Source organism: Salvelinus alpinus, chromosome 10 (assembly GCF_045679555.1).
Source record: "Salvelinus alpinus chromosome 10, SLU_Salpinus.1, whole genome shotgun sequence".
NCBI lineage: Eukaryota > Metazoa > Chordata > Actinopteri > Salmoniformes > Salmonidae > Salvelinus > Salvelinus alpinus.
The window spans coordinates 40,538,330-40,565,908 of NC_092095.1; the positions used below are offsets into that span (position 1 = coordinate 40,538,330).

Here is a 27,579-nt window from a genome sequence, read left to right on the forward strand (position 1 = left end):
ATGACTCGTAAAGAAGGGCACCTATTGGTAAATGTGTAAAAAATAAAATTAAAGGCAGACGTTGAATATCCTTTTGAGCATGTTGAAGTTATGCATTACACTTTGGATGGTGTATCAATAAACCCAGTATCTACAAAGATACAAGCATCGTTCCTAACTCAGTTGCTGGAGAGAAAGGAAACCACTCAGGGATTTCACCATGAGGCCAATGGTGACTTTAAAACAGTTATAGAGTTTAATGGCTGTGATAGGAGATGACTGAGGATGGATCAACAACATTGTAGTTACTCCACAATACTAACCTAATTGACAGAGTGAAAAAAGGAAGCCAGTACAGAATACAAATATTCCAGAACATGAATCCTGTTTGCATTAAGTCACTAAAGTAATGCTGCATAAAATGTGGCAAGCAATGAACGTTTTGTCCTGAATACAAAGTGTTATGTTTGTGGCAAATCCAATACAACACATTACTGAGTACCACTCTCTATATTGTCAACCATAGTGGTGGCAGCATCATGTTATAGGTATGCTTGTAATAGTTAAGGACTGGTGAGTTTTTCAGGACAAGAAAAATGGAAATGATGCTAAGCACAGGCAAAATCCTAAAGGAAAACCTTTCAGTCTGCTTTCCACCAGACACTGGGGGATTAATTCACCTTTCAGCTGGGCAATAAACTAAAACAGGACAAATTGGAGGCTGGAGTTGCTTACCAAGAAGACAGTGAATGTTCCTGATTGACAAGTTACAGTTTTGACCTAAATCTATTTGAAAATCTATGGAAAGACCTGAAAATGTTTTTATAGCATGATGATAAAAAACCATTTGACAAAGCTTGAAGAGTTTTGAAAGGAATAATGTGCAAATGTTGCACAATCCAGGTGTGGAAAGCTCTTAGACACTTACACAAAAAGACTCAAAGCTGTAATAGCTGTGAAAGGTGCTTCTACAAAGTATTGAATCAGGGGTATGAATACTTATGTAAATCAGATATCTGTATTTCTTTTTCAATACATTTGCAAAAATGTCTAAAAACACGTTTCCACTTTGTCATTATGGGGTATCGTCTATAGATGGGTGTAACGGCAGCCTTCCTCCTCTTCGTCTGAAGAGGAGGTGTAGCAGGGATCGGACCAAGACGCAGCGTAGCTCGTGTTCAACATGTTTTTAATAAACAAGATGAAACTGTCAACACTTACAAATAACAAAATAACAAACGTGGCAAACCGAAACAGCCCTATCTGGTGCAGAGAAAACACAGAGACAGGAAACAACCACCCACAAAATCCCAACACAAAACAAGCCACCTATATATGATTCCCAATGAGAGACAACACAAAACATCTGCCTCTGATTGAGAACCATATTAGGCCAAACATAGAAACAGACAAACTAGACACACAACATAGAATGCCCACCCAGCTCACGTCCTGACCAACACTAAAACAAGCAAAACACACAAGAACTATGGTCAGAACGTGACAATGGGTGAGAAAACAACATCAATGTATTCTATTTTGAATTCAGGCTGTAACACGAAATAAAGAATAAGTCAAAGGGTATGAATACTGACATGAAGGCACTGTCTGTTAAACAATATGGACACCCGCATGCACACGCACACGCACACACACAAGTTGTGCTCAATTCAGAATTTGGGAATTGAATTTGAATTGAATTGGCCACACTCCACAGGATATAGAATTATAATTTAAGTTTGAGTGACAGGAAGTTGAATCAAATTTAGCGCAATTCAAAGAAATCCCAGTCATAGAACAAGAGAGTTACATTGAATGTGACAGGTCACACTTCCAGATACCAAAGAATATAAAACTTTTATCTGCAAACAATAATGTTCATATACTCTTTAACCTTAATGCTTAAGACAACCAATTACATTTCCACCACCCATTTCATTTGTTTTGCTTATTTCTAAAGGATTTATGGTCAATTTGAGGGTTAAACTAATGCATTCTGGGAAGGTAGTATTTTCGCCCATATTGAAAAAATGATGTGATTAATGAAATACAATCCAATATTCACATACAGGTGTGTACATTCTCTCTGTCTGAGATTAATTTAGTTATGTTGGTATGTACAGGTGATATCAGCTTTGTAAAAGCATACCAAATCAAACCTCAAGGCTGTTCAACAAGGCCTTGTAAAGTGAGAACACATTTGCATCCGAAATGGAACCCTATTCCTGATATAGTACAGTACTTTTGAGTCCTAATGTGACCTGGTCAAAAGTAGTACACTATAAAGGGAATAGGGTGCCATTTGAGGGGAGTTTGTAGCAGCCGTACCTACCCATTGCCTGTTCTGTGTTGCCTGTTATCCATTCTGCAGGAGTATTAATGGGCCAATTGATCAACAGCAGGCTGGTATATCCTGAAGAGGGGGCTGATCACTTACCTACGGCAGGCCCGACACAGCAGCACCAATCAGCAACACGCCTAGAGGATTGATTACAGACGCCTGGCTGGGCTGTGGCTGAGGGAGATGAGTTGCTGACGTCGCCTCGCTCATTTCCTGACAGTTTGACTCGACAGGGAAGGAGCCTTCACGTGCGTGTGAATAGGGAGAGGTATAGATAGGTTCAACAAGGCATAAACGCAACGGGATGAAAACACAGGTGTTAAGCTCAATCACAAAGCTAAGGGCATGCTTGGGTGGAGACAAATGCTCAGCGCCGCCAATATAATGATGCACACCTGAAGAAGCATCACGCTAAATGGTATGGATTGTGGAGGCTAACAGTTTGGGTCGACTGCTCTTGCTTGGAATGAAGCGTGAATAACACAAGGCTGGTATCCAAGTTATTGGATTTCAATGGGGCACCACATGGTACCCCCTCTTAAATTTAAGAGGCCAAGTCGCTCAATCATCCACCACTCAACCTAAATTCCATGAATAAAAAAACAAAAAAGTAAATGTGTCAGGGGCTGAGAATCAGTCGAAATATTGCCTCAGTAATGTTTTGGCTCTGGTTTTGTATACAAACTACTGCACACACACACACACACACACACACACACACACACACACACACACACACACACACACACACACACACACACACACACACACACACACATACACACACACACACACACACACACACACACACACACTGTTTATTCTGAAAACTGGAACCATTTTGCTGTGAGGATTTTATTTGAGCATTAGAAAAATAACTGATTTGTAAATAATGGAATGAGGGTAATCTTTTGTGACAAACTGTTAACACACATTTTAACATCAGTCAAAATTTGATTTAGCCACTTCTGCCCCCAGAATTAATATACAAGTGAGTAATCATTCTTATGGATTTTATTTTTTTCATTTGCTAAAATTATAAATCACACAGCAGGTAAAAACCTATTGTTTACATTACTAGCGAAGCGTAACCTGGGATACAGGCCACAACATTCTTGTTATCAGTTGGCTGGTTAAAATAAAGGACTGTCAGTCTAGATTGATTATACAGAAGAGAAATGAGAATCTGTACAGTGAGAGAGAGAGAGAGAGAGAGAGAGAGAGAGAGAGAGAGAGAGAGAGAGAGAGAGAGAGAGAGAGAGAGAGAGAGAGAGAGAGAGAGAGAGAGAGAGAGAGAGAGAGAGAGAGAGAGAGAGAGAGAGAGAGAGAGAGAGAGAGAGAGAGAGAGAGAGAGAAGTGTGATGCGAGGACATGAGTGTTTGGCTGAGGAGGAATGTGTCCGTGTACTCTCAACTGCTCCTCTCCTCTTTTCTACTGCTCTGTTCTTCCTAACCCCCCTCCTTCCCTCCTTCCCCATCCAGCCGCTGGCTGAGTTCCCTCCGTTCCTCTTGTATCTCAGTGCCAAGACCAGAGCCCTTCAGTGGACTGAGCCGTTTGATTCATGCGAGTGCTGATTCACGCCCTGCGATCTGGGGAGTGAGGGCGGGCAGCACAGGATTTCCTCTCTCTCTACATCCATAATTCAGCGTTCGCACCTTCCTCCTACTCCTCTTCTCCTCTTTGCCTTCTTCTTCTTCTTCTTACTGCTGCTGCTGCCTTACGCTGCCGTTGCATTTGATGTTGTATTAGGTTACACTCCAGTTCCATCACAGCCTACCTGAGGTATCATTCACGGAGACGGAGCTCCGCTGTCTCCACTCAAAGTACACAGGTAAGAGAAAAAAGACTGCTTTCCTCAATGAGCTTTGGATTCTGTTGGAAATGTAATGTTCATTTGTTGTTTGAATCATGTCAAAGTCTGCCTGGTTTGATCTTGTATGTGGAGTCTGAGCCAGTTCAGAAATGGGAGAATGTCTGTTGTGGAAGAAAAAAGATAATGGCAATTTAAGTTCTGGTCTCTGAATATTTTTTTTTACTATTGTTGTATGGGCTTGGTCCCCACCCTGACGCATTGTGTGAAATTAGATATTGTGCTGCTATGCATGGTCTGCTTTAAAGTTATACCCCCCCCCCCCCCCCGCCCTTGGCTGTTGTGAGGCTACATCTACTCGCAGTAGGAGAAGACAAACCTAGCGTAACAATGAGTGTTCACTCCCTCGTCTCTTGGTGAAGCTCAAAAGAAACTGGACAGTGGCACTTCTGCTAGTTAGAGAATAGCCCATGTCTCCTCTGCACATCCTAGCACTGTGAATAGGCAGAACTGAAATCACATACTGTTTACATGTATTTTGCTTGTTCTTTAGTGTGTATTTTGCTGTGCTTGTGCCTATATATGTTGGAGAATTATTTGACATTAACCAGATATTATTTTATTGTTGGCTACAAATAGTATTTCTCAACACTGTGTATACACTGATACCTCACTGATTATGTAGAGAATGACTGTTTTCTACTGTTTCATTGTTCAGGCACTGTGGTGAGTGTCGGTGACCCTGTAAACACATTTTTTTGGATGGTAACATACTTACAGTAGCTTGCAAAAGTACTCATCCCCCTTGGTGTTTTTCCAAATTTTGTTGCATTACAACCTGTAATTTAAATTTATTTTTATTTGGATTTCATGTAATGGACATACACAAAATTGTCCAAATTGGTGAAGTGAAAAAAAAATAAACATGTTTTCCCCACAAATTAAAAAATATATATATGTATTTACCTCCTTTGATATGAAGCCCCTAAATAAGATCTGGTGCAACCAATTACCTTCAGAAGTCACATCATTTGTTAAGGAAAGTCCACCTGTGTGCAATCTAAGTGTCACATGATCTGTCACATGATCTCAGTAATTATACACCTGTTCTGAAAGGCCCCAGAGTCTGCAACACCACTAAGCAAGGGGCACCACCAAGCAAGCGGTATCATGAAGGCCAAGGAGCTCTCCAAACAGGTCATGGACAAAGTTGTGGAGACCACAAAAAACCTGCCAAGAAAGGGCTGCCCACGAAAAGTCACAGACCAGGCAAGGAGGACATTAATCAGCTTGGAAACAAAGAGACCAAAGATAACCCTGAAGGAGCTGCAAAGCTCCACAGCGGAGATTGGAGTATCTGTCCATAGGACCACTTTAAGCCGTAAACTTCACAGAGCTGTGCTTTATGGAGGAGTGTCCAAAAAAAGCCATTGCTGAAAGAAAAAAATATGCCGCAAACGGCATGTTGCGGATTCCCCAAACATATGGAAGAAGGTATTCTGGTCAGATGAGACAAAAATGTAGCTTTTTGACCTTCAAGGAAAACGCTATGTCTGGCGCAAATCCAACACCTCATCACCCCGAGAACATCATCCCCACAGTGAAACATGGTGGTGGCAGCATCATGCTGTGGGGATGTTTTCCATCGGCAGGGACTGGGAAACTGGTCAGAATTGAAGTAACTAGGCCATTCTTCCAGGGATTTGAGACTGGGACAGAGGTTCACCTTCCAGCAGGACAATGACCCTAAGCATACTGCTCAAGCAACACTCAAGTGGTTTAAGGGGAAACATTCTAATGTCTTGGAATGGCCTAGTCAAAGCCCAGACCTCAATCCAAATGAGAATCTGAGGTATGACTTAAATATTGCTGTACACCAGCTGAATCCATCCAACTTGAAAGAGCTGGAGCAGTTTTGCCTAGAAGAATGGGCAAAAATCCCTGTAGCTAGATGTGCCAAGCTTATAGTGACGTACCGCAAGAGACTTGCAAAAAACTTCTGTTTTTTGTCATACTTCTTGTTTGTTTCACAAAAAAAAGGAAACAAAATAGGAAAAATGCCAAGGGGGGTGAATACTTTCACAACCCACTGTAATATGCGGAGGAGATACTTTTGGGATTTTCTTTTCTGGAAGAGGAAGAGAAACAGAGCTGTAATTATGTTAGTTACTACCTGATGAGTTACCCAATGAAGTGTTAGGTACATTGAAGCAAGTCTGAGGCAGCATTGTCAACACAGTTGAATTTCAAAGAGTATGTTCCCACTGTGATACTGTCTAGATTTTACACTTCAGTAAGGAAGGATAGTCTGACTGGTGTAATGATTTCTATTGAAGGTAAAAGTTACATGGATGTTTAAATCTAAATATATGTCTCTGTCCCTTTATATCTGAGATGTGTAATGGATATGAGTCAAGGTAATTAGAGTATCATAAGTAACACAATGTCAAATATTGCTGACACAATGACCATGATCATTTATTTTGTACTGATGATGTTGTTATGGAGAGGCCTTTGCATCTGTATGATTCACTGGTACGGTACAGACAGCATTATGAATCATAACTATTGATTAAAATGCCTCCAGCAGCCATGTAAGATTACACAGCTGCTGCTTGCTATTCAAAGGCAATACGGAGACTTTGTGTGAATGCTCTACAATACAATTACAGTGGATTTAAAAAAAATAACTTTTTACACTTGTAAATCTTACAGTATGTGTTATAGATCACATTTTGAGCTGTCCATACATTTGTCATGTTTGAGTGGAGGACATCACCGGCTCATTGGGAAAATATAAATTTTCAATGTGTGTGCTCTGTTGAATGACAATGCTTGTACTATATATTGGCAAGCTTTGGTCTGTAGTGATCTTTGCCGATGTGAATTCAAAGCTTGCGGTGTGTTTATCTTGATCAACACCTTTCTTCCTTTCAATCAGCCTATGGTTAGAACCTAACGGTGTCCCGATATTACCAATAACTAAGTGCTCTCATTGATAAAGTATTTTATGCTCTGCGTGACATGGAGTCGCTCGCTCTCTCTCTCATTTCTTTTTATCATGACTGGAGACCATTAGTGAGATGTTTCTCATACAGATTGCATAGCAAGTTACGCCATGGAGACAGCGAGGTTCTAGCTCAGAGACGTTCCGCATGAACAATCTCTTTGGGTGTGAAAATCACATTTTGCCACCAGCTGGCTGCAGAGCTCTTATGGAGGTTTTTAAATGTATTTTAGGGTGTCATTTCAAAAATATCCTGTGGTGATGCTGTTTTTCTACCAGTGGAGGAATTTAGACTGACTAAAAGCAATATCCCCAGACTTCCATCAATCTTTTGAAGTGATGGTAAAATTATAAACGCCTCTAACACTCGTGACTCACGTGTAATATTAACGATTTTCAGCTCTTTTCCATTTGGATTTCACACAGTTGCTGAGAAGAATGTGATATATTTGAATTAAATTTCATGTACATTCACTGAATGTGATTGTGTTTGTATGAGACAGAGGAGTGGTAGTGGGGGGATATCATCTGTATCTTGGCATGACATCACCTTTGAAGCTTTTCTTCTCCATCTTCATGAAAAACCCCATTCAAAGATTTTGATTTCACATGGTAGTTTTAGACATCAAGAAGAACTGTGAAGTGTTTAATCTATTCTTAATCACACTGAGCCGTGATCACAGCAAGAGGCCTTAGTAACACTTTGTACACGACCAATTACCTTTGTACACGACCGATATAGATAAATCACATGAAATCTTTGAAACACATTCATTCTATATTGCTGTCAGACACCTTGAAGCAAGCCAGAGTGTACTTGTCATCATGAGACTGACATAAGACCTGTACAAGACACGACTAAGCATATGTTTTTCATGCCATGGGGATTAAAAGTACCACACCTACTTGATCATCTTGAAACTCATTTTAATAAGTCTAATAACCATTAACATGGTCCAAATCATCATCAATCACTCACACAGTATCACACAGTATCTTACAGGGAGCACTAAATTACAAGCCCAATATTGCCTACACCGCAACATTCAGCCATTTCGTCAAAGGTCTGGGTGGTTGTTTTACAGTATCTCACTCTCTTTTGTCAGCTTGCTACCACTCTGATAACAATTAGACTCGGCAGGACAGCAGCCAGTGGCCACCACAATTCTGATACCCACTACAACGAGCACAGCCCAGCACAGCTCACCAAGCAGTAGTAGCATTAAAAATGTACTGGCAATAGGGCAGTTCGGACAAATGCCAGATGGACTGGTCCACTCTTTAGCCCAGTGGGTGTGTTGAAAAAAAAAGGCCAGTGTGTTAGAAATACCTGGGCCGATTTATGGTCCCAGTCAGTCCCTGAGCAGAAGCAACAGCAATCTGTGTGACCTAAATTTGTCATAGTCAGCTCTGACATGCGTTGAGTCAATCCCAAAAACCTGTCCGGGGATTAGGTAAATTTGTGTGAACACCAAAATTGATAGGGCAACCAAAGGAATGAAGACAGATCAAAATGTCTTTCGCTTTGCATGTCTGAGTTGGGAGGTCAGAATGAGTTGTCTCATTAGTGGTAAAATAAAATTTGTCTGGGATTTCCTGGGTTGTCTGTTGTAGTTCAAAAGACATCATCTAATTGATTTCCTTCATCCCTTTCAAATATGGTGATATCATTATTCTCCATTTTATTTTCAGCAAGCTGCACAGCCTCCCAGGTAATTTCACAAAATCTTTACTGTGGATACAAAACTAAAGCAGCCTTGAGTGTGGGGAGGGACCTGTATTCATGGCCGATGTCTGAGGTACAGTCTTTAGCCATGACCTATTCTTTGTGGGAAAGAGAAGTGTGTCAGTATGACTAATGGTAATGATTACCTACCCATAAAATGTGTTTTTATGGTTCAGCACATCCACTTTTATCACAAATCTGGGGCATAGCTTTATAGCAAAGAGCAATTTTTCAAAAAATAATTTAGCTAGGACTGGTTTGAGTTGGGAGGGGGAAACTAATAATGAGTTGTTATTGGCAGAGAGGTTTGGAACTCTCATTCTTATTGGTCTATTAACATAATTTTACAGTATTATTCCAATCTCATAGTTTGGAAATATATACACTACCGGTCAGAACACCTACTCATTCAAGGGTTTTTCTTTATTTTTACATTGTAGAATAATAGGGAAGACATCAAAACTATGAAATAACACATATGGAATCATGTAGTAACCCAAACAGTGTTAAACAAATCAACATATATTTGAGATTCTTCAAAAAGGCACCCTTTGCCTTGATGACAGCATTGCACTCTCTTGGCATTCTCTCAAGCATCTTCATGATGTAGTCACCTGGAATGCATTTCAATTAACAGTTGTGCCTTGTTAAAAGTTCATTTGTGGAATGTCTTTCCTTCTAAATGCATTTGAGCCAATCAGTTGTGTTGTGACAATGTAGGGGGGAATACAGAAGATAGACCTGTTTGATAAAATACCAACTCCATATTAATGGCAAAACAGCTCAAATTAGCAAAGAGAAATGGCAGTCCATCATTACTTCAAGACATGAAGGTCAGTCAATACGGAACATTTCAAGAACTTTGAAAGTTTCTTCAAGTGCAGTTCCGAAACCATCAAGCGCTATGATGAAACTGGCTCTCTTGAGGACCACCACTGGAATGGAAGACCCAGAGTTACCTCTGCTGCAGAGGATAAGTTAATTAGAGTTACCAGCCTCAGAAATTGCAGCCCAAATAAATGCTTCACAGAGTTCAAGTAACAGAGACATCTCAACATCAACTGTTCAGAGGAGACTGTCTGAATCAGTCATTCACAGTCAAATTGCTGCAAAGAAAACACTACTAAAGGACACCAATAAGAAGAGACTTGCTTGGGCCAAGAAAAAAGAGCAATGGACATTAGACCGGTGGAAATTTGTCGTTTGGTCGAGAATCCAAATTGGAGATTTTTGGTTCCAACCGCCATGTCTTTGTGAGACGTGGTGTGGGTGAATGGATGATGTCCGCATGTGTATTTCCCACCGAAAAGCATGGAGGAGGAGGTGTGATGGTGCTTGCTGGTGACACTGTCTGTGATTTATTTAGAATTCAATGCACACTTAACCAGCATGACTACCACAGCATTCTGCACCGATACGCCATCCCATCTGGTTTGGGCTTAGTGGGACTATCATTTGTTTTTCAACAGGACAATGACCCAACACACCTCCAGGCTGTGTAAGGGCTATTTTATCAAGAAGGAGAGTGATGGAGTGCTGCATCAGATGACCTGGCCTCCACAATCCCCCGACCACAACCAAATTGAGATGGTTTGGGATGAGTCGGACTGCAGAGTGAAGGAAAAGCAGCCAACAAGTGCTCAGCATATGTGGACACTCCTTCAAGACTGTTGGAAAAGCATTCCAGGTGAAGCTGGTTGAGAGAATGCCAGGAGTGTGCAAAGCTATCATCAATGCAAAGAGTGGCTACTTTGAAGAATCTCAAAAAGAAAATATATTTTGATTAGTTTAACACTTATGTGTTATTTCATAATTTTGATGACTTAACTATTATTCTACAATGTAGAAAACAGTAAAAATAAAGAAAAAACATTGAATGAGTAGGTGTTCTAAAACTTTTGACTGGTAGTGCATATAAATTCAGCGAAAAAAGAAATGTCCTCTCACTGTCAACTGCGTTTATTTTTAGCAGAAATAACGTGTAAATATTTGTATTAACATAAAAAGATTCAACAACTGAGACAAACTGAACAAGTTCCACAGACATGTGACTAACATAAATGAAATAATCTGTCCCTGAACAAAGGGGGGGGGGGGTCAAAATCAAAAGTAACAGTCAGTATCTGGTGTGGCCACCAGATGCATTAAGAACTGCTGTGCATCTCCTCCTCATGGACTACACCAGATTTGCTAGTACTTGCTTTGAGATGTTACCCCACTCTTCCACCACGGCACCTGCAAGTTCCCGGAAATTTCTGGGGGGAATGGCCCTAGCCCTCACCCTGCGATCTAACAGGTCCCAGATGTGCTCAATGGGATTGAGATACAGGAAATGTCAATATAAAAATAAAAATCTGCGAGGTGAATGCATGTATATGTGTGAGTATGTGTGTGTGAGAGAGAGGGTGTGTGTGGAAGAGAAAGAGTGCTTTTTTACTGTCACCTTTAAATGAACCTCAGTCTACTTTGGTGTGAAGTATGTTTGGTTTATAACAGAGACTTGCTTTTGGTTGTTATTTCTGTGTACTGTATATCTTTATTAGTGTATAAACAGTATCATTCAATGGTCCTTTCTCAGAACAAACTCTCCCAATTGAATATCCGTTCATAAGAACTTGAAAGTATTTCTGTATTCTCAAATACTTCCAAACTCCTTTAAAAAAATCTACTACAGCACCTGATCTGAATCGAGAGTGGTGTGGACTCACCCAAGTGCCTCCCCAATGGATAACAGTTACACACAAATCCAGTAACCAGTAATCCTGTGTATGTCTAGTGGTCTTAATCAACCAAGGAACAAGGTAGACAGTGTGTGTGTGTGTGTGTGTGTGTGTGTGTGTGTGTGTGTGTGTGTGTGTGTGTGTGTGTGTGTGTGTGTGTGTGTGTGTGTGTGTGTGTGTGTGTGTGTGTGTGTGTGTGTGTGTGTGTGTGTGTGTGTGTGTGTGTGTGTGTGGTGCGTCTGTAATAATGGGGAGCTCCTGGGTTATACTCTAACCATTAACCCACAGTCAATTTATATCATACATACCAACACTCATTAAAACCCAAGTCTACCTTCTGCACTACTAAATGACTCCCCATCTTACCATTTTGCCTCAAAGGTTAGCCCTCTTAAAAGGTTATGTCTCCCTGTGACATTCAGCTTGATGACTTATGTTGGAGCCGCATCGACTTGCTTGTTGTTGCCACTTAGAATTAGTCATGCTTTATACAGTAAGAAGGACATCAGGTCTGGGCAGAAAATAGTTATATTTTGAAGTTTACTTGAACATACCAACTTTTCAAATACTCAAGGTAGTCTAATATAGTTTATATAGAGTCTCAACTGAAAGGCAACTATTTTCTTTGATATTCAAATACAGGTCTCAGAAGAAAATAGATATTTGATAGTATTTTGAATACGTCTCAGAAAACCAAATAATATTTGATGTTTGCTAAATATATAAAATAACTACAACAGTTAGTTAGTCTAAATATATGGTCATAAGCACATGGTTTGGAGGGCTCCTAGATATTAACCTTTATACTACCTATAGTCTAGAATTAAATACAAGAGTGGACCCCTTTGCAGCTTCAAAATGACTAACACATATATTTTAATAATGAGTGAGACATAAGGTAATATAGCAACACTTGACACCAAGTTCCTATACATGTGTAGTACATTTCTGATGATTAAAATAGCAACAATAGTTCTACATATGACTTTGGAAATGGCTTTATTTGCATAATAATACAGTTATTGAACAATTAAGTGGAATTGGGAACAGTCACTCTTCTGTACAGTAGTTCCAAAAACTCTTAGCTCATGCTATGCAATTAAAATGCAATTACCAAAGTACTATGTAACGACATGCTAATAAAATGTTGCTACGGAAGTAATTACAGTTTTATTCCACCAAAAAATAGTTTAATGTAAAGTGTCACTGAGAATTCTAACAGTAACAACATATGCCTATTACGTAAGTGTTCAAAGGAAAAACTGCCTTCTTGAATCCACTACAGCCAAGGTAGGTGAACAACTATGTTTTTTTCTATCCTGAGTAAACTATCCCTTGAAAGATGGACAACGAGGTTTGAATTTGTCAACGGAGATGCAAAGCGTATGAAAAAAAGGCATCGTTAACTTCCTCTAGTCGCTTAAAATGCTAATATTATGTTTTTCCAGAGATGTTTATTTGAAATGTTTTCAGTTACAGGTTCAGGATAAACAAGACAAACAAGTGAGAAATGTAAGTTCCGATTCATGCTGTGATGGTGTGTCTGTGCGTGTATGGTTTTTTGATGAGAGGATGTGTCACCTCCCCCAAAAATTATATATACTGTATATTGATGTGCCTGGCAGCTTGCTCGTAGTACCTGCTTTTTCACAGTACCTAAAAAGCTCAACAGGGCAATTTTGACCCATGTTGTTGATGCATATACAGTGGGGAGAACAAGTATTTGATACACTGCCGATTTTGCAGGTTTTCCTACTTACAAAGCATGTAGAGGTCTGTAATTTTTATCATAGGTACACTTCAACTGTGAGAGACGGAATCTAAAAAAAATCCAGAAATCCAGAAAATCACATTGTATGATTTTTAAATAATTAATTTGCATTTTATTGCATGACATAAGTATTTGATCACCTACCAACCAGTAAGAATTCCGGCTCTCACAGACCTGTTAGTTTTTCTTTAAGAAGCCCTCCTGTTCTCCACTCATTACCTGTATTAACTGCACCTGTTTGAACTCGTTACCTGTATAAAAGACACCTGTCCACACACAATCAAACAGATTCCAACCTCTCCACAATGGCCAAGACCAGAGAGCTGTGTAAGGACATCAGGGATAAAATTGTAGACCTGCACAAGGCTGGGATGGGCTACAGGACAATAGGCAAGCAGCTTGGTGAGAAGGAAACAACTGTTGGCGCAATTATTAGAAAATGGAAGAAGTTCAAGATGACGGTCAATCACCCTCGGTCTGGGGCTCCATGCAAGATCTCACCTCGTGGGGCATCAATGATCATGAGGAAGGTGAGGGATCAGCCCAGAACTACACGGCAGGACCTGGTCAATGACCTGAAGAGAGCTGGGACCACAGTCTCAAAGAAAACCATTAGTAACACATTACGCCGTCATGGATTAAAATACTGCAGCGCACGCAAGGTCCCCCTGCTCAAGCCAGCGCATGTCCAGGCCCGTCTGAAGTTTGCCAATGACCATCTGGATGATCCAGAGGAGGAATGGGTGAAGGTCATGTGGTCTGATGAGACAAAAATAGAGCTTTTTGGTCTAAACTCCACTCGCCGTGTTTGGAGGAAGAAGAAGGATGAGTACAGCCCCAAGAACACCATCCCAATCGTGAAGCATGGAGGTGGAAACATCATTCTTTGGGGATGCTTTTCTGCAAAGGGGACAGGACGACTGCACCGTATTGAGGGGAGGATGGATGGGGCCATGTATCGCGAGATCTTGGCCAACAACCTCCTTCCCTCAGTAAGAGCATTGAAGATGGGTCGTGGCTGGGTCTTCCAGCATGACAACGACCCGCAACACACAGCCAGGGCAACTAAGGAGTGGCTCCGTAAGAAGCATCTCAAGGTCCCGGAGTGGCCTAGCCAGTCTCCAGACCTGAACCCAATAGAAAATCTGAAAGTCCGTATTGCCCAGCGACAGCCCCGAAACCTGAAGGATCTGGAGAAGGTCTGTATGGAGGAGTGGGCCAAAATCAATGCTGCAGTGTGTGCAAACCTGGTCAAGAACTACAGGAAACGTATGATCTCTGTAATTGCAAACAAAGGTTTCTGTACCAAATATTAAGTTCTGCTTTTCTGATGTATCAAATACTTATGTCATGCAATAAAATGCAAATTAATTACTTAAAAATCATACAATGTGATTTTCTGGATTTTTGTTTTAGATTCCGTCTCTCACAGTTGAAGTGTACCTATGATAACAATTACAGACCTCTACATGCTTTGTAAGTAGGAAAACCTGCAAAATCAGCAGTGTATCAAATACTTGTTCTCCCCACTGTACCTTGTTGTCAAGAAAAGTGGGCAACCTGTGTTTGTCAACATTTACCAAAAGTAAATGGATTGCTGATTGTCACTCAGAATCATAGAGAAGTTTGAAAAGTTAACATGTGGTCTGTGACTTGGTCTGCAATGGCAAGTACATTATATCTCAGTGCATAGCCTCAAAACTGATTGCATCTGCAAAAGTATTTATTAAATTGCCTTGTAGAAATATTTTGGCTTTTTATAAATGAAGAGTTTCATTCCAAAACACTATACAGTGTATGTCCATTTTCAGAAATGTTGATAAATGAGCTTGAAACAGATCGCTGTGTTTTTCACTATCTAATCGTGTCATGGGGTTGTTCAATGACAGACATGTTTGTTTGAAATCCATTACTAATCAATTTTTTGGGCAACATGCTATATATCCGTCTCACTCTCAGAGAAATAAGTAGTATTGCTGGATTACATTTGAGTAATTTAGCAGATGCTCTTATCCAGAGCAATTTACAGTACAGTGAGTGCATTAATCTTAAATTAGCTAGGTGAGACAACCACATATCACAGTCAAATACACAGGATAAGAACATTCCATTACAGCTAATCAATGGATAGTGTTATGCATAAAAACACATTTTCATATAAAAAAATCGATGAATTACACACTTGAGAAAAGTAATATTTTACACACATATGAAGGTACCCATAAGCAATAATTTCTGATGAAAAATGTCTCAATTCTAAAGATCACGTAATCTGATTACACACAAACAAGAGCTTACTTTATCTAGACAATGTAACTCAATCCCACCCAAATGCTTTGAAGATCATTGGCAAATTCAGCTCCATCTCAAGTTATAAAATAAATCTAACCAGATCTGCCCTACTCCTTCTCAAGAACCTGACAGAGGACCCCATCTACTTAGAATCCCAATAGTTTCCCATTTAAAAAATGTAGGAATAGATATATTTCCATCTTTAGAAATTTCAACAGAATGCTCAAATCAATTCAATCAGACCTCAGTTGATGGAGTAAAATCCCAGTCCCTCCAACCAGCAGAATTTCTATTGTGAAAATGAATATATTGCCTTGGCTCAATTTTGTGAGCTCAATGTTTCCCCATTCCAGCTATTGGGATAAAATCCACAGTGCGTTTAAAGAATCTGTATGGATAGGTAAGAGATTCCGGATAAAATTAGCAAATTTACACAGAGGGAAAGACGCTGGAGGGCTATCCGTTTCAAACTTTAAATTGCATTTCACCCAATTATGAATTTGTATAGACATGACTCTCGCGCTCCGTGGCTATGAATAAAGAGAAATATGGTGGTTCCTATTGCCCTGGAAGAAGTGTTGTTCATCCTTAAACAATGTAAACTACGCTTTGACCCTATTATTACTCACAAAATGTATATTTGCTGCAAAATGTCTAAAGTATGCAACTGGTACATGAGAAATACTACACAACTGTTGATACTGTTCTTTATTTTTGTATGCATTTCTCTGATTGTTTTGGCAGCCCATAGGTACAAGAAAATATATATGTGAAATATGAAATGCAAATATGATATATGACTATATTCGAATTTATATGAATTTAAATGATATACCTGTACATGTTACCACTTTCTGAAAATTACAAACAAAATATAAAGTTGGCCACAAAAAAAAATATACAAATAAAATGTTAATGTTTTTGGCTTTATTAAACATTTTAACAAAGTCTATGTACCTTTGTCTAGAGATCTAGAGACGGTTACGTGAAGTCTTTGTTTTCATCTCTGGAAGGGCTAGCCAACGTCACACACACTGCTAACCTACACTGTACATAAGATAAGATTACCATTGGGAATGCTTTCTTTACTCCAGCACTCAGAACAAACACACCAGTGCCTCCTAATTACTAAGCACATACTTTTGTTAATTCATGAGGTGAAACTGCATATAGAACAGATGAGGCTAAGGATCCATCGGTGTGTTATGGTACTTAAATACTTTGTCGCCATGTAACAAAAAGCCCACCATAATGGGCATTGTGTGCTGCTGTGTATAAATATCATTATAGTGTATGTCCTTCTATCCTCAGTGACTTATTGATATGTAATAAGAGAGGCTAATACAGTTTACTGGGTGTAAATTCACTAGGCTTAGCTCTAACCTGGAGTCAATGTTCAACCAAGAGATTGTTTACAGCCAGTACAGAATGTTTTTGAATTCATTTAAGAAAGTATCAAATAAGTGGCAGCCTTGTGTGAATGCAGACAGAAATATTTGGGAATTAAAAATATCTGCATGGCTGCTTCATTCCAAATGGTGACGAACTATATTGCTATCTGTACTACAATGGCTTGCGAAAGTATTCGTTCCCTTGGCATTTTTCCTATTTTGTTGCCTTACAACTTGGAATGAAAATTGATTTTTGGAGGGAGTTTTATCATTTGATTTACACAACATGCCTACCCCTTTGAAGATGCAAAAGTTTTTTCTTGTGAAACAAACAAGAAATGAGACAAAAAACAGAACACTTGAGCGTGCATAACTATTAACCCCCACCTCTCATCTCGGGGTGATGAGAGGTGTTGGGTTTGCGCCAGACATAGCGTTTTTCTTGATGGTCAAAAAGGAGTGTACAGCTTAAAGTGGTCCTATGGACAGACACTACAATCTCCGCTGTGGAGCTTAGCAGCTCCTTCGGGGTTATCTTAAGTCTCTTTGTTGCCTCTCTGATTAATGCCCTCCTTGCCTGGTCTGTGAGTTTTGGTGGGCAGCCCTCTCTTGGCAGGTTTGTTGTGGTGCCATATTCTTTCCATTTTTTAAGGTAGAATTCACAGATGATGTTGGGATCAAAAATGTCCTACACCGTAACCTAACAACACTCCTCTGGACCGTACCCCTCCCAGTACTCTCCCCCACAACGTTGGGAGTCCAGTAGAGATCTGACGGCATAGGCGGGACCTCCCTCAATGTCAATCCTCAGCCAGGGGACCAGAAACCACCGTAACTCTCCAGAGCCTGGCGAATGTCCCAGACGTCCCAGACTACATAGGCTATGACTCGAGAAGGGACGGGAAAGCATGTCCTCCGGCAATCGGGTGTCCAGTCCGTGATTCTCATCCTTGAACATGAGTTGGTGGGGTTATGGTGTTGGAGCCATGGGAGGCTGAGGATGATCTTGTAAACTAGTGCACTAATGATGAAAAAGGGAATGTTTTCCTGATGAATGGACTCCACGGTGAGGATGAGTGTTGTGGTGATGTATGTGATGGTTCCGGATCCTAGTGGCCAATTATCAAGGGCTTGGACCGGAAACTGAGAGGTGAATGGGTATGAGGTGATGTTCAAAGAGCAGGCAAGGATCTGGCAATGAAGTTCCCCACGGCACCGGAATCCACTAGTGCTGTAGAAAAGTACATGAGGGACAGCCAGCTAGTGTGATCGACACTAAAACGATTTTGCCAGAAAATGATGAAGATGGGATACTCACATCTGCCCCAAAAGGTGGAAGATCATGTGACCGTCCCTCTGCTCTCATGGGCTCTCGTGGATTCCGAGTTGGGACGTACCAGACACAGAATCTGGTGCCCCCCTTGACCTCAATAGGGACAGAGCCCCAGCTGTTTCCATCTGCGTCGCTCAGCTGCGGTAAGGCATGTGGCCCTCCATGAGTTCAGGAGGTATCTGAGATACTGAGGGGTCAGGAGGTATCTGAGAGCTCTGTTCAGAGGTATCTTAGATCATCCACCGGAAGGCAGAGAGGGGGTGAGCGCCTATTTCAACTAAAGCAGGATGATCAGACCACTGTCGAGTACGCGCTCACCTTCCTGACAGTAGCAGCATCCATCAGATGGAATGAGCCGGTGCTCCATACGCTATTCAGAAGAGGACTGCGCGAGGTGGTCCAGACGGAACTGGCATGTCGAGACAACAACCTGTCCTTGGACGCACTCATCGCGATGGCCATCCGTCTGGATAATCTACTTTGGGACCGTCAATACCCTCAACACTCTCCATCCCTCAGTGACCACTCTGTATCAGCCATGAGCCCCTCATATGAAGGCAGCTCCTCCTCTCCTCTCTCCCAGATGAGCATAGCCCACTCCAATGCCCGCCCAGTCAGCAGAGAAATAACCGTGACAACCTTGAGGGGTCCTAGGTTGTGGGGGCTCCCATCTGGTGTACAAAATAGAGTGAGCACTGGAGTAGGAAGCCACGGCATTTAGATGGGGTTCCATCATATTTTTCCAGGAGAGACAAACAGGCATAGCTGACTTGTGCGGACTGCTGAATGGACTGGTGTGCTGGCTCGCTGGGATGAATGGTTGTAGAGTATCCTCCACTAGTTGAAGGCACCGCCTCTCGGGTATGTTCGAGACGTTGAAGAACGTGAAGGACCTCGTCCATACCCGTCCCAGTTGCGTCAGCTGGTCATGGTGCTGACGAAGGAGGTATCCCTGTTCGTCGACCGTCTGGGAGATGTCCTGATTCCCTGCTGCTTCCAATTGTTGAGGCAGTATTCTGTAACGAAGATGCTGGGAGTCGAGAAGCAAGTGCAGGGGGTCAGTTTAATAATAATGGAACGATACAAAACAAGAGTAGCGTCTGGACATGAAACACATAATCAATACTGCCTGGGGAATGGAACTCAGGGAGTGACACATATAGGGGAGGTAATCAGTGAAGTCATGGAGTCCAGGTGTGTCTCATGATGATCTAGAAGAAATCTCAGAGACCAATTGGTACACTCTGATTTACCACCCCAAGATATTCCTGAACAACGTCTATTTGCGCCCCTACTGGATGGAAATTACAAGTGTAATGGCTGTGCTCAATGCAATGGATAAATGCAGATCCTTCAAACACCCATAAACAGGGAATTCGATCCCAATATAAGGTGTTATTACGTGCTCCACTAAGGCAGTTATTTATCTTATAACTTGTCCTTGTGGTAAAAATTTTGTGGGTAAAACAAAGCGTGAATTAAAAGTACGTATGTCAGAGCATCGTAGCACCATTAGGTGCAAAAACTTGACTTACCCAATTGCGGCCCACTTTTTGGAGGCAGGCCAATCGATTTCGTCTCTCCGTTATATTGGCATCGAACACTCCCTAGGAGAGGGGGTGACCTTGATAATTTATTGTTAAAACGAGAGGCTGCCTGGATCTTTAACTTAAAGACCCTTCCTCCCTTCGGTCTCAACGTAGACTTTGATCTGAAGCCATTCTTGTGATTATTGTGACTTTGCCATTGGAATTGTTTGTAAGCTTGTGTAGTCTAAAAAGAATCTATGATCCTATGCTATCCATTTGTTTTTTGTATGCTGTTCTTTGTATGGCATTTTAATATTTGAGAATTAACCAATGATATTAGGCCACTCTTGGCCATGATTACAGACACCTGTGTGTCTTTTGACACTATAAACGAGTCATCCCGCATTGTTTGTGATTATATCCTGATGAAGACAGCTTGGCTGTCGAATCGTTGGATATTACATTTTTACATCTGAGCTCCTAGAGTGTGCGGATCTCCTTTATTTTTAAGTGTCTCATGGTGAGACGCATGTGCACGTAACGATGGTGCCAGGTGTGCGTAATGATGGTAGTCAGAACCAGTGATTAGTAACCCGTCGGCGTCGAAAGCCGGAGAGGGGGAGCGGGAATAGTCGTGACAGATTTCAATGAACAAATCATTCTGGAGTGGGTTTACAAAATAACGTTATGAAGGGTACAGTATATGCCGAAATGCATTGTTTTTTATAATAAATACGTATTTTTCAGGTAAACTTCCATTGTTGTCCAAGAGTGGGTCAAAATTATTCAAATGGACTGTCCAGCTTTAAACAATCCAATTAGTATCCTGAATGTCACGCCCTGACCTTAGAGAGCCTTTTTATGTCTCTATTTGGTTTGGTCAGGGTGTGATTTGGGGTGGGCATTCTATGTTTTGTTTTCTATGATTTTCGCTGGGTATGGTTCTCAAACAGGGACAGCTGTCTATCGTTGTCTCTGATTGGGAACCATACTTAGGTAGCCCTTTCCCTCCTTTCAGTGTGGGAAGTTGTCTTTGTTTGTGGCACTATAGCCTTAAGCTTCACGGTTATTTTTGTACTGTTTATTGTTTTTGTCGGCGTCATCCTAAATAAAAGGAATATGTACGCTCACCACGCTGCGCTTTGGTCCAGTTCTTACGACGGCCGTGACACTGAAATTGATATCCAAACAAAATAATGCGTAAGTCCTATAGTAAATTCTGAGTATTTTCTCTCAAAATTAGAGACTTTTGTAGGTAAACACAAGGTCCACCACAGCCATTATTGGCATAATATGATGATAACATGATTACCAATACACATTTCCCGTTTCCTCTGCAAACGCAGTTTCATCATCAAAAGCCATAAGTTACTATCCTGAACATAAATATTAACTCAACATGTAAAGTGTTGGTCCCATGTTTCATGAGTTGAAATGAAAGATCACAGAAATTTTCCATATGCTCAAGAAGTGTGTTTCTCTCAAATGTTGTTCACAAATTTGTTTACATCCTTGTCACACCTGTCCACCTGACAGGTGTGACATATCAAGATGATGATTAACTTTACTTCATACCCATCCCGGATCCGGGAGCATCCTCATCAAAAAAAGCTGACTAGCATAGCCTAGCCTAACGGGACAGGGGTATCATATAATATAATTTCATGAAATCACAAGTCCAATACAGCAAATGAAAGATAAACATCTTGTGAATCCAGCCATCATTTCTGATTTTTTAAATGTTTTACAGTGAAAACACAATATGTATTTATATTAGCTAACCACAATAGCCAAACACACAACGGCATATTTTCACCATGTTTCCACCGCATAGGTAGCCTTCACAAAACCCAAAAATAGAGATAAAATGAATCACTAACCTTGAACAACTTCATCAGATGACAGTCTTATAACATCATGTTATACAATACATTTATGTTTTGTTAGAAAATGTGCATATTTATAGCTACAAATCCTGGTTTTACATTGCAGCCACCATCACAAATAGCACCAAAGCAGCCAGAATAATTACATAGAGCAACGTGAAATAATTAAATACTCATCATAAAACATTTATGAAAAATACATGGTGTACAGCAAATGAAAGATAAACATCTTGTGAATCCAGCCAATATTTCCGATTTTTTTAAGTGTTTTACAATGAAAACACAATATAGAATTATATTAGCTCATCGCAATAGCCAAACACACAAAGCTATTTATCCACCGCCAGCATAGATTTCACAAAAACAGCAATATAGCTAAAATGAATCACTAACCTTTGGACAAATTCATCAGGTGACAGTCTTATAACATCATGTTATACAATACATTTATGTTTTGTTCGAAAATGTGCATATTTAGAGCTGCAAATCGTGGTTATAAATTGTGAATATGTAGCAACAATTCACCAAAATCTCCGGAGATATTTTGGACAGTCACCTAATCTAACCAAAGAACTCATCATAAACTTTACTAAAAAATACATGTTGTACAGCAAATGAAAGATACACTGGTTCTTAATGCAACCGCTGTGTTAGATTTTTAAAAATAACTTTACTACAACATACAAAATGCATTATTGTGAGACAGCGCTCACATATTCTCCGCCCTGTTAGGGTCAACATATTCCACAGAAATACGAAATAACATCATAAATTGTGTCTTACTTTTGCTGAGCTTCCATCAGAATGTTGTGCAAGGAGTCCATGGTCCAGAATAAATCGTTGTTTGGTTTTAGAATGTCCATTACTTCTGTCGAATTAGCAACCTTGGCTAGCCATGTGGCGCGAACATGCCCATCAACTCTTGGCGCAAAGAACGGAAAATTCCAAAAGTCCCAATAAACTTTGAATAAACTGATACAACTCGGTTGAAAAATCCTACTTTATCATGTTTTTCTCATATGTATCAAATAAAATCAGAGCCGGAGCAATTCGCCGTGTATACCGAACGCTCTTCAGAAGACAATGTCGAGGTCCCCTGTGCGCCGTCGACAACAAACAAAATACCGGACCTGCCACTCCAAAAGCTCTTATTCGGCCTCAGATCAAGCTAGACACCCCATTCCACCTTCCACTGCCTGTTTACATCTAGTGGAAGGCGTATGAAGTGCATACATATCGATAAATAAAAGCCAGTTGAATAGGCAGGCCCTGAAACAGAGCATCGTTTTCAGATTTTTCACTTCCTGTATGGAAGTTTGCTGCAAAATGAGTTCTGTTTTACTCACAGATATAATTCAAACAGTTTTAGAAACTTCTGAGTGTTTTCTATCCAATACATATTGTATGATCTAGAACAGAGTACGAGGCCGTTTAATTTGGGCACGATTTTTTCCAAAGTGAAAACAGCGCTCCCTATTGACAAGAAGTTAAACAGCATGATCATTACACAGGTGCACCTTGTGCTGGGGGTCAATAAAAGGCCACTCTAAAATGTGCAGTTTTGTCACACAACACAATGCAACAGATGTTTCAAATTTTGAGGGAGCATGCCATTAGCATGCTGACTGTAGGAATGTCCAACAGAGCTGTTTCCATCTCAATCACACTCCATACTGCCCTTTCCCACCTGGAAAAAAGGAACACCTATGTGAGAATGCTGTTAACTGACTACAGCTCAGCGTTCAAAACCATAGTGCTCACAATGCTCATCACTGAGCTAAGGTCCCTGGGGCTAAACACCTCCCTCTGCGACTGGATCCTGGACTTCCTGAAGGGCCGCCCCCAGGTGGTAAGGATAGGCAACAACACATCTGTCACGCTGATCCTCAACACAGGGGCCCCTCAGAGGTGCGTGCTTAGTCCCCTCCTGTAATCCCTGTTCACCCACGACTGAGTGGCCAAGCACGACTCCAACACCATCATTAAGTTTGCTGACAACACAACAGTAGTAGGCCTGATCACCGATATTGATGAGACAGCCTATAGCGAGGAGGTCAGAGACCTGGCAGTGTGGCAGTGTGCCAGGACAACAACCTCTCCCTCAACGTGAACAAGACAAAGGAGCTGATCATGAACTACAGTAAAAGGAGGGCCGAGCACACCCCCTTTCAGAGGGCTGTAGTGGAGCGGGTTGAGAGTTTGTGTCCACATCACTAACAAGCTATCATGGTCCAAACACACTAAGACAGCCGTGAAGACGTCACGACAACACCCCCTCAGGAGACTGAAAAGATTTGGCATAGGTGCCCAGATCCTCTAAAAAATTATACAGCTGCACCATCGAAGGCATCCTGACCAGTTGCATCACCACCTGGTCTGGCAATTGATTGGCATCCGACCGTAAGGCGATACAGAGGATAGTGTGTACGGCCCAGTACATCACTGGGGCCAAGCTTCCTGCCATCCAGGACCTATATACTAGGCAGAGTCACCAGAAGGCCATTAATCAATTGGCCACCCAAACTATTTATATTGACACCCCCCTTTTGTTTTTATAATGCTGCTACTTGCTGTTTTTTAACTATGCATAGTCACTTTACCCCTACCTACATGTACAAATAACCTTGACTAACCTGTACCCCTTGTATATAGCCTTGTTTTTATTTTTTATTGTGTTCCTTTTCATTTTGTTTTTTACTTTAGTTTATTTTGGAAATATTTTCTTAACTCTATTTCTTGAACTGCATTGTTGCTTAAGGGCTTGTAAAGTAAGCATTTCATGTATTCGGCGCATTTGATAAATAACATTTAATTTTATTTGAATTGAATGGTAATTTGTTACCATAAGCCTCCTCCGACATCGTTTCAGAGAATTTGGAAGTACGTCCAACTGGCCTCACAACCGCAGACCACGTGTAACCACGCCAGCCCAGGACCTCGTCATCCAGCTACTTCACCTGCATGATTGTCTGTAATAAAGCTCCTTTGTGGGGAAATTTTTGCATGCTGCGTTAGGCACAGTAGCTGTTGTCAGTGCATAACAATTAAACAAATGTACTGGGTCCATTTTATGACAGCATCTGCCTTCAGATAAGTGTAACGAATGGAATGAAATAGGCCTACACATTGATATATAGTATTTACAACTACAGTTGAGGTCGGAAGGTAACATACACTTAGGTTGGTGTCATTAAAACTCGTTTTTCAACCACTCCACAAGTTTCTTCTTAACAAACTATAGTTTTGGCAAGTCGGTAAAGACATCTACTTTGTGCATGACACAAGTAATTTTTCCAACAACTGTTTACAGACAGATTATTTCACTTATAATTCACTGTATCACAAGTCCAGTGGGTTGACTGTGCCTTTAAACAGCTTTGAAAATTCCATAAAATGATGTCATGGCTTTAGAAGCTTTGGATAGGCTAATGGACATAATTTGAGTCAATTGAAGGTGTACATGTGGATGTATTTCAAGGCCTACCTTCAATCAAAAGAAATCAGCCAATACCTCAGAAAAGAAATTGTAGACCTCCACAAGTCTGGTTCATCCTTGGGAGCAATTTCCAAATGCCTGAAGGTACCAAGTTCATCTTTTTAAACAATGGTATGCAAGTATAAACACCATGTGACCACGCAGCTGTCATACCGCTCAGGAAGGAGACACGTTCTGTCTCCTAGAGATGAATGTACTTTGGTGCAAAAAGTGCAAATAAATCCCATAATAACAGCAAAGGACCGCTGTGGGGGCGCTTTGCTGCAGGAGGGACTGGTGCAGGGTTAGGGACTGGTGCACTTCACAAAATAGATGGTATCATGAGGCAGGAAAAGTATGTGGATATATTGAAGCAACATCTCAAGACATCAGTCAGGAAGTTAAAGTTTGGTCGCAAATGGGTCTTCCAAATGGACAATGACCCCAAGCATACTTCCAAAGTTGTGGCAAAATGGCTTAAGGACAACAAAGTCAAGGTATTGGAGTGGCCATCACAAAGCCCTGACCTTAATCCTGTAGAAAATGTGTGGGAAGAACTGAAAAAGTGTGTGCGATCAAGGATCCTATAAACCTGACTCAGTTACACCAGCTTTGTCAGAAGGAAAGGGCCAAAATTCAACCATCTTATTGTAGGAAGCTTGTGGAAGCCTACCCGAAACGTTTGACCCAAGTTAAACAATTAAAAGGCAATGCTACCAAATACTGAGTGTATGTTAACTTCTGACCCACTGGGAATGTGATGAAAGAAATAAAAGCTGAAATAAATCATTCTCTCTACTAGTATTCTGACATTTCACATTCTTAAAATAAAGTGGTGAATCTAACTGACCTAAAACAGGTAATTCAATTAATGGGATGCAAGTACATTTTTGTTGAGTTGTGTCAAATCGACTTTCTTCCCCAACACTTTGTTATCCATGAGTGTCTTTTTGGTTTAGTTGAATGAACCCATCTCCATGGAAGGCTGGAGTAGGGGCTAAAATACTTCCCCCATAAAATTAAAAACATGGATCTACTAACATGAATTAACTCGCAGTGTCTGCAGTTTTTGTTAATTCATTGCAAGAGGGTAATGGGCCCTGTCAGTCCCAAATGGTTAACAGTAGACTTCAAAGTCATAGATTATGCTCTGCTCGTACCCTCCCAAAATTATTATAAAATGATCCTCTATTATCAGTGTTACGTAACAGTGACTTGTCGCTTGCCTGTGCTCTGCTATAATTTAGATGGTCCATATTCACAGGGAGGGAAAAATAATTCAGTTTAAGTGTTAGCCGAGACATATGGTGAGCTTCTCTAGCATGTTATGTTAAATCTACAATGCATATATTCCAGGTTGGATTGAGAGTACCTGGGTTAATAATAACTGTGGCTTGTTTTTTACAGTTTGAAGACACACTTTCTCACACTGGGGTTGCTCTTTGAAGGTGATGTGTCATTTCCACCAAGTTAAAACCTCTTATGGATCCCTTCACCTGCCAATCCCTTTAGCGGGATCGATTTGATGACATCCAGTGAAATGGCAGCGTGCCAAATTCAAACAACAGGAATATCAATATTCAACATTCACCAAAATATATGTGTAATACATCAAAATAAAGCTTAACTTCTTGTTAATCCAGCCGCTGTGTCAAATTTCAAAAAGGCTTTACGGCGAAAGCAGACCATGCAATTATCTGAGGACAGCGCCCTCCATACAAACACATGAAAAAAAAAAATCAATCAGGCAGGTGCGGCACAAAGTCAGAAATAGCCATATAATAAATGCCTTACCTTTGAAGATCTTCTTATTTTTTCAATCCCAAATGTCTCATTGACACAATGAATGGTCGTTTTGTTCGATAAATTCCTTCTTTATATCCCCAAAATGTCCATTTATTTGGCGCGTTTGATTCAGAAATACACCGCTTCCAACTCGCCCAACATGACTACAAAGTATCTAATAAGTTACTTGTAAACTTGGTCCAAACATTTCAAACAACGTTCCTAATCCAACCTCAGGTATCCTAAAAGGAAAATAATCGATAAAATTTAAGAAGGAATAAACTGTTTCTAATACCGGATAAAAACAACGTTAAGTGCGTTCCTGTTCACGTGCACCAAAATAGTAAGGATCTTCAGAATGACACATGGAATGAATAGCCCTACTTCTTCATTTCTTAAAATAATTTGTTTTAACCATTTCTAAAGACTATTGACATTAGTGGAAGCCATAGGAACTGCAACCAGGTTCCTCATAAATAGAGCTTCCCATAGAAAATATTGGGAAATCCTATGACCTCAATTTATTTTTACCCT

General features: G+C 40.6%; 1 protein-coding gene across 1 annotated transcript in view; it reads left to right on the top strand.

Annotated features, from left to right (window-relative positions):
• Positions 1-3,733: 3,733 nt before the first annotated feature.
• The window catches only part of LOC139532053 (cadherin-18-like), a 382,969-nt gene continuing 359,123 nt past the window's right edge, over positions 3,734-27,579 (top strand). Inside the window, exon 1 of the mRNA XM_071329163.1 lies at positions 3,734-4,151. The gene's annotated coding sequence lies outside the window, so the exon portion shown is untranslated. The remainder of the gene's footprint in view (positions 4,152-27,579) is intronic.